Source organism: Apteryx mantelli, chromosome 5 (genome assembly GCF_036417845.1).
Source record: "Apteryx mantelli isolate bAptMan1 chromosome 5, bAptMan1.hap1, whole genome shotgun sequence".
In the NCBI taxonomy this organism is placed as follows: Eukaryota; Metazoa; Chordata; class Aves; order Apterygiformes; family Apterygidae; genus Apteryx; species Apteryx mantelli.
This window is the reverse complement of record NC_089982.1, coordinates 50282649-50293567: the sequence shown is the minus strand read 5'-3', so window position 1 is coordinate 50293567 and position 10919 is coordinate 50282649.

Sequence of the window (10919 nt, the reverse complement as noted above, 5' to 3'; positions counted from 1 at the left end):
TCAAATTCCAGTCAGGCTAGTGGGAAGCTGTGTTGTTCAGGACAACAGCCTACTCATCCAAAGTTTACTACACCTTTGGATATAGAGGAACTGGCCATCTTGTTGGGGAATCTGTATCATGGCTAAGGGAGTTCAGTTACAACACTCGAAATCAATGACTATGGCTTCAGAATTATGAGGGTTAAAAATAATAATAGACTGGGATTCTTCTCATTTCCATACTAGGGTGCTTTTCCAGATTTCTAAGGATCTTTACTACTTATGTTTTTCTGCACGAAGGTTCAAAAGCCTTTTGAAAAAAAGCTGAGAAAAAGCTGAAAATATTCAGCCGAAAGCTGAAATCCAGAAGTTAAAACTTTGTTCCCTATTATGGCACTTTCCCAAGTGATGGAAACCAGTAAGCAAATTGAAAGTTTGGGTCCTAAATACCAATTTGGTCAAGAAAACATTATCAAAAATGAAAAAAAACCCATGTAGTATTAATCCATTCTCACATATTCTAAATTCAGGATCAAAGAGATAAGCTTGTCACAGTGGGCTCCCACAGAAGTCAGTGTCAGGGCCTTGAGTGTGCAAATAGGCACTAGACACTCTGACCAGCCTCACCTGGGGCTCCCCCACACCCTCTGAGCAGGTGTGCTATTTCAGCTCAGGCTGGGACTACAGTCCCTGTGGGAGCTACGCTGGGGGTGTATCTGCCCCTAGGCCTGTTCCTGGGTTGCTCTTTGATTTCCTGGCTGGACCCGGGACCTGGCTTATTATCTTGTCTTTCCCTGATGCTCGCTGGACTGTCGATAGGGCCCGTTGCTGTCACCCTGGCTCTGCTCACCTGCCTCTGGCACCGTGGGATGCACCCTGTCAGTGAGGCCACTGCCCGGCCTGTGCTCTGGCCGTCCTCAGCCCTGGCTTGCCCTCCTTTACGGAGCAGCCCCGCTCCCGCTGCTCCCTGACAGGGAGACAAGAGGCTTTGATCAACTCTGGCTGATCCTGGGCTGTCATTCAGCACATTACATCCCTGGAATATATACAGTCATGGTTGCAATATGCCCTTCCTCTAACATGCATGGATCTCTGCCGAAGAAAAAGAATTTGAAGCTCTTTTACAGGATCACAAATCAAGATTAAGTTCTTGCATAGCATAAACTGTATTGTTTTTTATTCATTTGCCCTCTACCAGTGAGACAGCACTATTACAGGTGGGATTTCTCCTTTACCAGTACACTTGCTATATCCCATGTCCAGCACCGTTTTGAGCTATAGCACATCTTATTCATTTTCATTTTATGCATTAGTATTTGCCAGCAGGCAGTCATGAGTACAACAGAAATTCTGTACCAGCAATCGGTACTTGTGACAGGGTTTTCCTGGTCCAACTGCTGTTGAATTATTAGGAGAAGGGAGCAGAAAATCATTTTTAGAAAGTTGTTTGGTGCCACTTGGAAACAGAAGACTACTTCCATCAAGAAGCCTCTTTTTTTACTGGGCACCCAATATACTACAACTAGCTAAATATAAATAGCTTTATTAATATTCCTTACAGCTTCAGGCTTTGAGAATAAAAACATTAGCTCTTAGGCACCATAGCAGTTCTCACACAAACTGTAACTCATTTCAGCAGATATCATCTTTCATTTGTCAGCTCAGAAAAATTGACAAACTCTATGCAATGTCTTTTATTGACTGCAAAAGCTGATATTTTCTTGGTAATTATCTCGGTTCACGCCACAAGTCTGAACTTAAATGCATAATTCACATTCTTTTGAAATTATATGATTCTTAGCTGCTTCATTCCTCTGCATCATGCTTGACAAATTTAGGTCCTATTTAACATTTCTAATTAATTTTTTTTTTATCTGGAAGGAAATTACACATGTCAAGCTATTCCATAAATACATAATTTTGCAGTAAAAATTTACTCATGGAAGCATATTGTCATCTTCAAATGCTCAGCAATTATGAGTCAGCTCTCTTCCCCATATTGCAACATTTGATTAATAATAAATTAAGAATTTACTTTATTTGCCTTGTGATTTTTAGGGGCTGTCAGATTCACTTAGTTCACACATTTTAACTATAAAGTATAGAAAAAATGTTTTCTGTAAATGACAGCTCACATTTTCTCATTAGTATTTTCTAGCTCAAGCTTTAAGTAAAACATCAACCATCGTAAGATTGGAAATAAAATAATCAGAAATGGTAACTATGAAAACACCACAGAAATAAGGGCTTTGGTAACTAGTGGTATAATCTGTAACTGAGAGCAACGGAAGTTAATGATTGATAAATTGTCCTTTCAAATCTATCTGAAGTTGCATTTCTTTGCAAAACTGAAGATAAAACTAGTTTCTTGTGAAAAATGATGATTCTCTAAATTCAGAATAAGAATAATTTCATTAATTCAAGAGACTGCTTTTGTTTTTTGACTATGTAAAATCCATAAATACAGTATTCTAAACATGGTAAATAGCAGCCAGTCCATGAATTGCATTTGGATAAAAAAAGAATTTTAAATGATTTTGAACTTGAAATGTAAGCTTGTAAAAGGTAGAAGTGTTCAAACATTCCTGCAAGTAGGTGAGGTAGATGACAGGATGAAAAATGATGGAATGTTCAGCATAGACTAGAATAAAGTACAAGGCTGCATAATTAAAAAAAAAAAGCAAAACTGTTGGTGTTAAGATATAAATGGTCAATTATAAGTTAACAATAACTAACATCATTAATTTTTAATTTTTTAAAAAAGTTTTAAAAAGAGACTTTAACTTGATAAAATATTTACTTTGCTTGTGTAGTTGGCATATGACTGTAATTGTAAATGCTTGGATATCAATAAGTATTATTCTCCTGACTTATATAAGGTTAAGTGATATAAAGGGAAATAACCAGAAATGGGGTCAGAGTTCCTGACAACTTTTTGCACCTAATTTCTGCAAATGAGTCACTAAGGAATTCAGTTTGGAAGCACAGAAAATACCAGACACTACACAGATTTAAGATTCCAGCATTCTACTGCCTGCCTGTTGAAGTGAATGCAACCATTGTAAGGGGCAGTTATGAAATAAAACATTGGTGGGTATAGTTTCTTCCCAAGTTCTAGGCAATTTGTGTGTGTTTGTTATATCCTGAATCTTGAGAGTTTATATCACTTATACATCTAAATACTATCTAACATAACTCTTGCTATTCTTATTATTCATATAAAAGCTTAATCTTTTTAAGTCCTATTTAGCTCACATCTCTAAGTCTTTCAAAAACAAGCTCATGGGTTAATTATGTACTGAGAAAAGATTTCCTTTTATCATGTTACGTTTGTCAACTGTTTGTGTCTCAGTGTCCTGTATTATGAAAATTGGGTAAGTAAGGACAACTATTTTACCTAGTCATTAATGTTATATTCCTCTATTATGGCAATACATCATCTTATCTTCATTCTCCCCTAACATGGAAGCATCTAATTGCCTTTGCTACCTACCATCCATTGGATTGTTTCCAGTTCTGTTGTATCCTTTCAAATCCTGGTAATGAGGACTGTATACAGTATTTAAGAGATGCTGATGGCAACGTCTCCTCTTATAGTGTTGCAAAATAGCACAGAAAAGATAGATATCCAGTTTCCTTTTATTCTTAATAATGTTGTTCAGAGAATATGAATTTCACCATGTGTCTTGGCCATCATATCTAATTCTTGGGATTCTTCTGAGGACTGAGTTTATGTGCAATTGTCCACTAGAGAGCAGGCTGAGACCAACAAATCCATTTTGTTTTTGTCATAAGCTGAGTTTGAACCCAGGTGTCTTAATGTAAATCTTTAGTACATTAAAGCATTGCACCTTCTAGCTTCAACTGTGAGTATATACACTGCTATCAAACTTGATGGATATAGCTTGTGAAGCTTAGTGACCTAAGGTGGTGATAATAAAGTATTCTGGAACCTGGATAACATTTTATTCTGTCACTATGGTTTTCTGGCTCTGGTGACATCAACTAATTTGTACTGCTTTACACGGAATTTCTGTATCCAGTCTTTTGCCAGAGTCTCTGTTTTCTTACACTGCTCTTACTCTTTTCTGTCAGACTGAACTTCTTTCAGAGAGAAAATATTGCTCAATATCGATTCCATTGTGCTAGATAATTTCAGGTTCTCATACTGCAGACCATCTGAAGCACTGCTCAACATCCTGAAGAAATGCCCAACATAAAATGCTCAAACAAAATAACCCACAGAAAAGCCCCCAAAGAAACCCCTCAGTTCTCTAATCCATTAAAAATTGTTAAGGTCAATTTAATAGATTTTTTTGCACGGAAACATTTTACATTTTTTTTATTATAATATCATAAAAAGTTATACTAACAAGAGTCACCAGTTTTCACAAACCCCATAAAATTCTTAAGAATTTTTGAACTATTTCTTATTTTGCTTGTGTAGGACATTCATCTGTGGAAAAATGCTCACCTCTTAGAACAGGTATACCAGTGGAGAGATTTGGTGTTTTCCTTGTTACTGTCCCTACAGGATCTGCTGAACTTTTATAGAAGTAATAGGGAGCATCTTAGTTTACTTTCCTGTAAATGAAGAATATCACATTTCAATTCCCTTTGCTTCCTCAGTTTTGAAGAAATAAAGTACACCTGTTATTTTAATTTATCTTCCTATGATGGTCTAAAGGCTGTTCTCAAAAGATAATTTTTCTTCAGTATGTATAACCCTAAAGCTATTCTGTTGTATTCCGAGACATAGAACTGAAAATATCTAACTAATGTCTGTCTCTCCTACCACAATCTATCCATCTCTGAATTTCTTAATGACTCCAGCTTCAAAGATCACATCCTGCTCTTTGTCTTCTTTACCCAATCATCTGTTTTCTATAGCGCAAATCTGCTGTGGCTGCATGTAGGAATTCTTCATTTAACATGTGCTGCCTTTGCTGTCTGAGTTGATGCCTTCGTAATCTGAATGCATATTGCTTTTATTTATAATGGTTTTAAAGGTACAATAATATTAAATAAATATGAATACAACCTGAAAGATAATCTTAATAGAGGCAAATATCCAGCCTGGGTTATTTCAGCCTGAACAATAATGTTTGTCTGATGTAGACAACTAAAACCAGAATTTCATAATGGGAAAGTGCCAGGAAATCTTGAGAAGGAATCACAGGGCCAACTCTGAAATAATTAGGCTTACTAGTGATTATATTTTCCCCTCATATCTATAGGGGCAGCAAAGAGTTCCTGTTTCTTCAAAGTTGGGATGTCAAATGTATTTCCTATGACAGCTCCAAGCAGCACTTGTCATTATTGATGAGTTAAAGCAGTATGGCCCCTAGCTGCTCCTCCATAATTAGCCCAGTGAGTTTAGGAAACAGCCAGAGTTTGAGTAGGGAGAGATGATAAAAGAGCTTGCACGTAATATTATGGTGGCACCTGAGCTCCCTCTGCCCTGCTGCCAAGCTAACGCTCAGGACATGTTACAAAATGAAGGCTCTCTGCCATCTTCTGTTTTAGTTTCCTTGCCGCTGTATCCTAGGAGGAGACCAGTTACTACTGAGGAAGGAAAATGCCTTTGGTGGTAATGGGCGTTTGGGGAAATGGGAGTATTCACAGACTTGGCAAGTAGGTCAAAGAGATCTTATCATGCTGAGGTGAGCTACAAAACAAATAAGGGGGTGATTACAGCAGTAATGTTTCTCTTAGTTTAATTTTGCTAGCTAAAGAGACATATTTGAGAATCCTGATTTTTTTTTTTTTACCCCAATCCACAGGTTAGCTGAAAGGATAATTTGTCCCTTATCACAGAATGAATTTAGCACATTTACTTTAAACTTTCCAGTGCTAAAGCCCATATAAAGATGTATGAAAATGATTTTGTATAACAGCTCTTATATGAAGGTTTAAGTATTATCATACTGTAATAATGAAATCTGAAGATACAGCTAAGATAAATGACAGGAAGTAGTACATAAAAATAGGAGAACTGTCTATAAAAGAAATCTAAAGTTTAGCATAAATGAAGAATAATTTGAAAGGAACAAGAAGAAACTTGGAGAGAAACTCCACCGAGGTAAAGGAGACAAACATAAACGGAATTTCTATCAGGAGAAAAATGACTATAAAGAGCAAAACTACTTGCCCAGATATGAAGAGATACACATGTTCAAGATTCCTTATATGAGATGGAAGAGAGAAGTTAAGGCCAGAGATAAGCTAAGGCCTCTTTCTTCAGAATGTGTTTGATGCAGTGATTATAGGTCATGTTACTGTCCAGTGAGAGTTTTTATAAGTTGATGCACCATAACAGTTTTGGGGACTTAGGGAAAGGTCATGGAAATAATGTAAAAAGCCACTGCATCATGATAGGAAAATCATGGTGAAGTGAAAGGGATGGAAATGGAAAATAATTTTCTTAGATATCAGAAATAGCCTTGAAAAACAAGGGGAAGGTAACAGAAGAAATAAAGCTGTGAAGTGTGTGGGCAGGTGTTGAGTACAGAAGCAGCATGCCAAGAAACTGAAATTTTATCCTGAAAGCAGAAAATTAATTTCTCACTCCTAATTACAGAATAGTTATGATCATGACTATTATGGGTGGGCAAAAAAGGTAATTAATATTTTGGAAGAAAATGCCAGGGTTGCCAGATGACTTGGAAATAAGAATATAAGTCTCAGTTTACTTTCCAAAACGCAGCTTAGCAAGACACCTGGGATTTCTACTTCTCACTGGAGATATAAAAAGAGAACATGTGCAGTATTATCTGTTTTTTCTAGCACTTGTCTTTGTCCTGTTAATGGTGCTGGCTTGCAAGGGCAAGTATGGATTTATACAGAACAAAGAATTTAACAAGTTATAGACTGGTCAGAGACATAGATTTAAACATAAAAAAAAACCAAGAGAAATCATCAGCAAATAACATAGAAAGAACAAATCTAGCAGGAGAATACACTGATATCAAAGTACCGATGAGGGAATTAGGAGACTGGGAAGAGAGTATTTGCCTCTGACAGGAATGGTCAGTATAAGTAAAACAAGAAAACAGTCAAAACTAAGGAAAAAACACAGTATATCAATTAAAAACTTTAGGTGAGATGAAAAATATAACATAGCTGTTATGTTAAAAATGGAAGAGAAGACTATTTTAAGTAGTACTATTTATCCGCTCATTTGTGACCCAAGTGAGAATAAAGTGCAAATAAAAGAGCTCTGGGAGAACACTCTAACTGTTCTCACCAAGGTGAGGAGCTGCATTTAGAGAATTAGTGAACTGCAGAAATTCTGAGTCTGGAAGACAGAGAACGTGATATTTAAAATAGGAGTCAGACGTGGACAGGAAGGAAGACAACTTAAATCCAGCTCTTGATCCCAGTTTTCAAGGAACAGATGTCATAGAAAGGTAAGGTATATGCAAGCAGGCAAAGCCTAAGAATAAAGAAGAGACCAGGTTTCAATTCAGTCTTGAAAATTATAGAAATACCTTAATATTGGCTGGATTCTGTCAGAGATGCTGATCATACTCAGTTTTATTGACTGCAGTAAGAGTTTTTGGCATTAAAAATTTGGCATTTTGGCATTTGGTATTGCTTACAAATCTGTAAAAATGTAGGCACAAAGACAAAGATTTCCATGTCCTGAATTTTGGCACCTGGGTTTGAAAATACTGGATTTACAACAGGCTTCAGCCTGCACCGAAATACCATAATTCTTAAATTGGTCTTGCTACTTGTCCTACATGGTTTTGATCAAAGGCTGGTTTAGCTGCATTTCTTATCAACTTTATTAATAGATAGTTCCAAAATTATACAGTATAAAAAGGTAGATACTGAAGTTAAAACTCCTGTAGCAATTCTGAAATGCTTATGCTCCCTATTCAAAAGGTTACATTATATAAATTGAACAGTTTATTGCAGTCTATTTCTGGGCTGGTTTACTAACAAGCTGCAGTTAACCCAGTTTAGGTTTTCACAGCAAGGGGGTTGCATCAATAGCACTTTGCTCACAGAACAAAGCCTGACATTGCAACAAACCTCACTTGATCAATGAGGAAGTCATAAATTCATATTCTTGATTAAATTAACTATAGAAATTGAGAATTACAGAATATTACCAGGGGCTGCATTTGTATTTAATATGGTCTCAGTGTGTAAGTAAGCGTAGATGGAACAGTTTAGCTCAAGTAGACATTTCTATTTGGAAAAATACTTGGAAGATGAGACTTGCCTAATAACGAATCGCCTTCTCTATGAAAATTATCCTGTCAGCTAGCACTGCTTCTCTGAAAGACAGATAAGAACCAGATGTTAAGATAAAAGCAGACATAAAGACGTATTGTTATATTTATTTCTTTTTGTCTCTCTCCAAATCTAGTAATTAGTTCCTGAATAACTCATTCTATTAGAGGGGGAAAAAAACACCTCATCAACAACTTCTTTCTACTTTTCCCTTAAGTTTTGAGAGTGATTTCAGGGTGGGTTAGCAAAATGTACACACCAGGTCCAGGCGAGCAGCAAATATTACTCTCTGAATCACATCTTACACATATGCTATGTTTGGGGAAGAAATCTCACTTGCCAAAGAGTTAACAGTCTGTTGGCAAGCAGCAAGGAAGTGGGGAGAAGGCCTGAAACCTGAGGTTTCCTGAAACTCAACTTAGTTTGCTTTTATCAAAAACTGACAAAAGGTAGAAGATGAGAAAATTTCATAGCAGTATGATAAAAAATATAAACATGTCCTGACAGGTAGTTAAATAGGTGGTTAGCACGTCTTTCAAAGTTAGATATTCTTATTAATGAGAAGCAATAGAAAACATTTGTAATCAGCTCAGGTTAGTTATTGACATCTATAAAGTAAATTCATGATAATCCATGCTAAGGACTTTCACCTAAGAAATGAGAAACATTAACAAAAAAACTATAAAACACTACCGGAGGTATTACCACGCTTCTTCACATACATCCTCCTTCTGTGGAATAAAAGAGGAACACTTCTAACATTTTAGCTCTGTCCTTGTACAAAACTAAAAGAAACTCTGCCTATTCTTGGAGTGCATGGCTGTCTGAAGAGGAGCTTTGAGTTTCAGCATCTCAGTTCTGTCACAATAATCTGAATGGTCCTGAGACAGATGAAGGCACTCTATGCTTCTAGATCACAGCCTAAGACCACGTTAATGGTGATGGGGATTCAGAGAGCAGACCTAAAGGAATGGCTGCTTTTGCAAAGCAGGCAGCCATCAGAGACGTCTTCTGGAACATACCAGGCTGCTGCCCCACACCTGTAACAAGTCAAGATAACTGCCCACAGCACAACCCTGTGTATCCAGGCACAACTCCTGTAGCTATCTGTAATCATATGATTTACCCCCAATATCTGCATTCAGCAAGAAGCTATCAGGTACTCCTCCATAGCACCTTCTCATAACAGCAGTCACAACTTGGCCATAGAAGCTTTCAGTGTAATTCTAAAAACCAGAAGAAAAGAAAAACAAAATGTAGCTAGGTTTTACTAAACACTAAAAACGCTCTATTGATCATTATAGGCTCTGTCTTTTGGCATAGCCTCAATAACTATGAGCACAATGGGTTCCCTGATTTTCCTGTCTTCTCACACACATGCTTGTGTACTAAATTATCTGGTGTACTAACTTTCCCAGTTTGCTATGCCTATGGTCAGTAAGTGGGACTATAAAGCCAGCCTCTGGGATAGAACTACTATGTGCTCTGTTTCCCAAAACTGTCTTTTTCCCCAACCTGAAGTGTCCTCCTACCTGAAGAGGAAGATTTTTGACCTGGCTGCAGGAAACAATTATTTTAGCCATGTCCCATGGCCCTGCTCAGATCAACGGTTCAGCATACATGCAGTCTGCTTTTGTACTTTCACTATACACAAGCTACACAGCTTATGTGCACAAATTCCTGGGAGGGCACCTTTCAAAGGCAAGCGTTGTCTTTTGTCCATTACTGCTCTCCCTGAGCTCCTCACACTTGTCACTGTCTCCGTGGGAGCTGAACTGGACACACAAGGCTAGATTTTTGGTAGTCGTTACCTGAAGTCTTACAGCCCTGCGTAGCAAACATCAGTAACTTGCACCCATTTGAGAGCCTTTTAAACAAAGGCAGGCAGGCCGGCCCTCTTAGCAACCAAACAGGAACAGCCAGGGTAAGGAGCCCTTCACAGAAGGAACACAAACACATCACACAAACACATATGCATTTATTCTGCACTGTAATTTGTATTATATGTGGTCTGTGTATATGTTTAGCTACCTGAACATCCCAAGAAGCTTCAAAACCTTGCAGTAGCTGGAGTTATTAATAAAACATAATTTACTTGCACAGCAATTTTATATGCAGAGAACAAAAATGATTTTTAGACATTCTAATATGTTAATGCCAAGTTGGAATAAATAGCATTTACCTCAAGAGTCTGACTAGGGCAAGAAGTGCTTGTGTCGAAGCATAATGTTAGAATTAACATCTGTCAGAAAACGACACTGAGGAATACAAAAACATTAATGAAAGAAACTTTAAAATACTGCAATATTAATTGAAACATAGGAGTGGAAATGGCCTTTCCTGGGCCAGTCAGGTCAGTTCTCATGTACTGCAAATATCTTGTTTTTAATGCCTTTCATAAAAGTTATGATGGAGCTGGATAAAGTAGCTGGGTTGGTGCTCTTTTGAAGGCTGTTTTGAAAGTTCACTCCTCTGACAGTTGGAAACTTTTCTCATTCCAATCAAAAACGTATTCGAGACCAGTTTACATCCCTTTGTACTTGCGCCAGCACTGCCCTTTAGCTTAACTAGCTCGTTTACCTCTCCGATACAGACAGCATTCCTCTGAGCCGTCGTCGGTGAGCATTTAAATAACTCTGCCTACAGCCCAACTTGCCGGGGATGTAACTTCCACCAAGACCAGGCGGCCCGCCCTC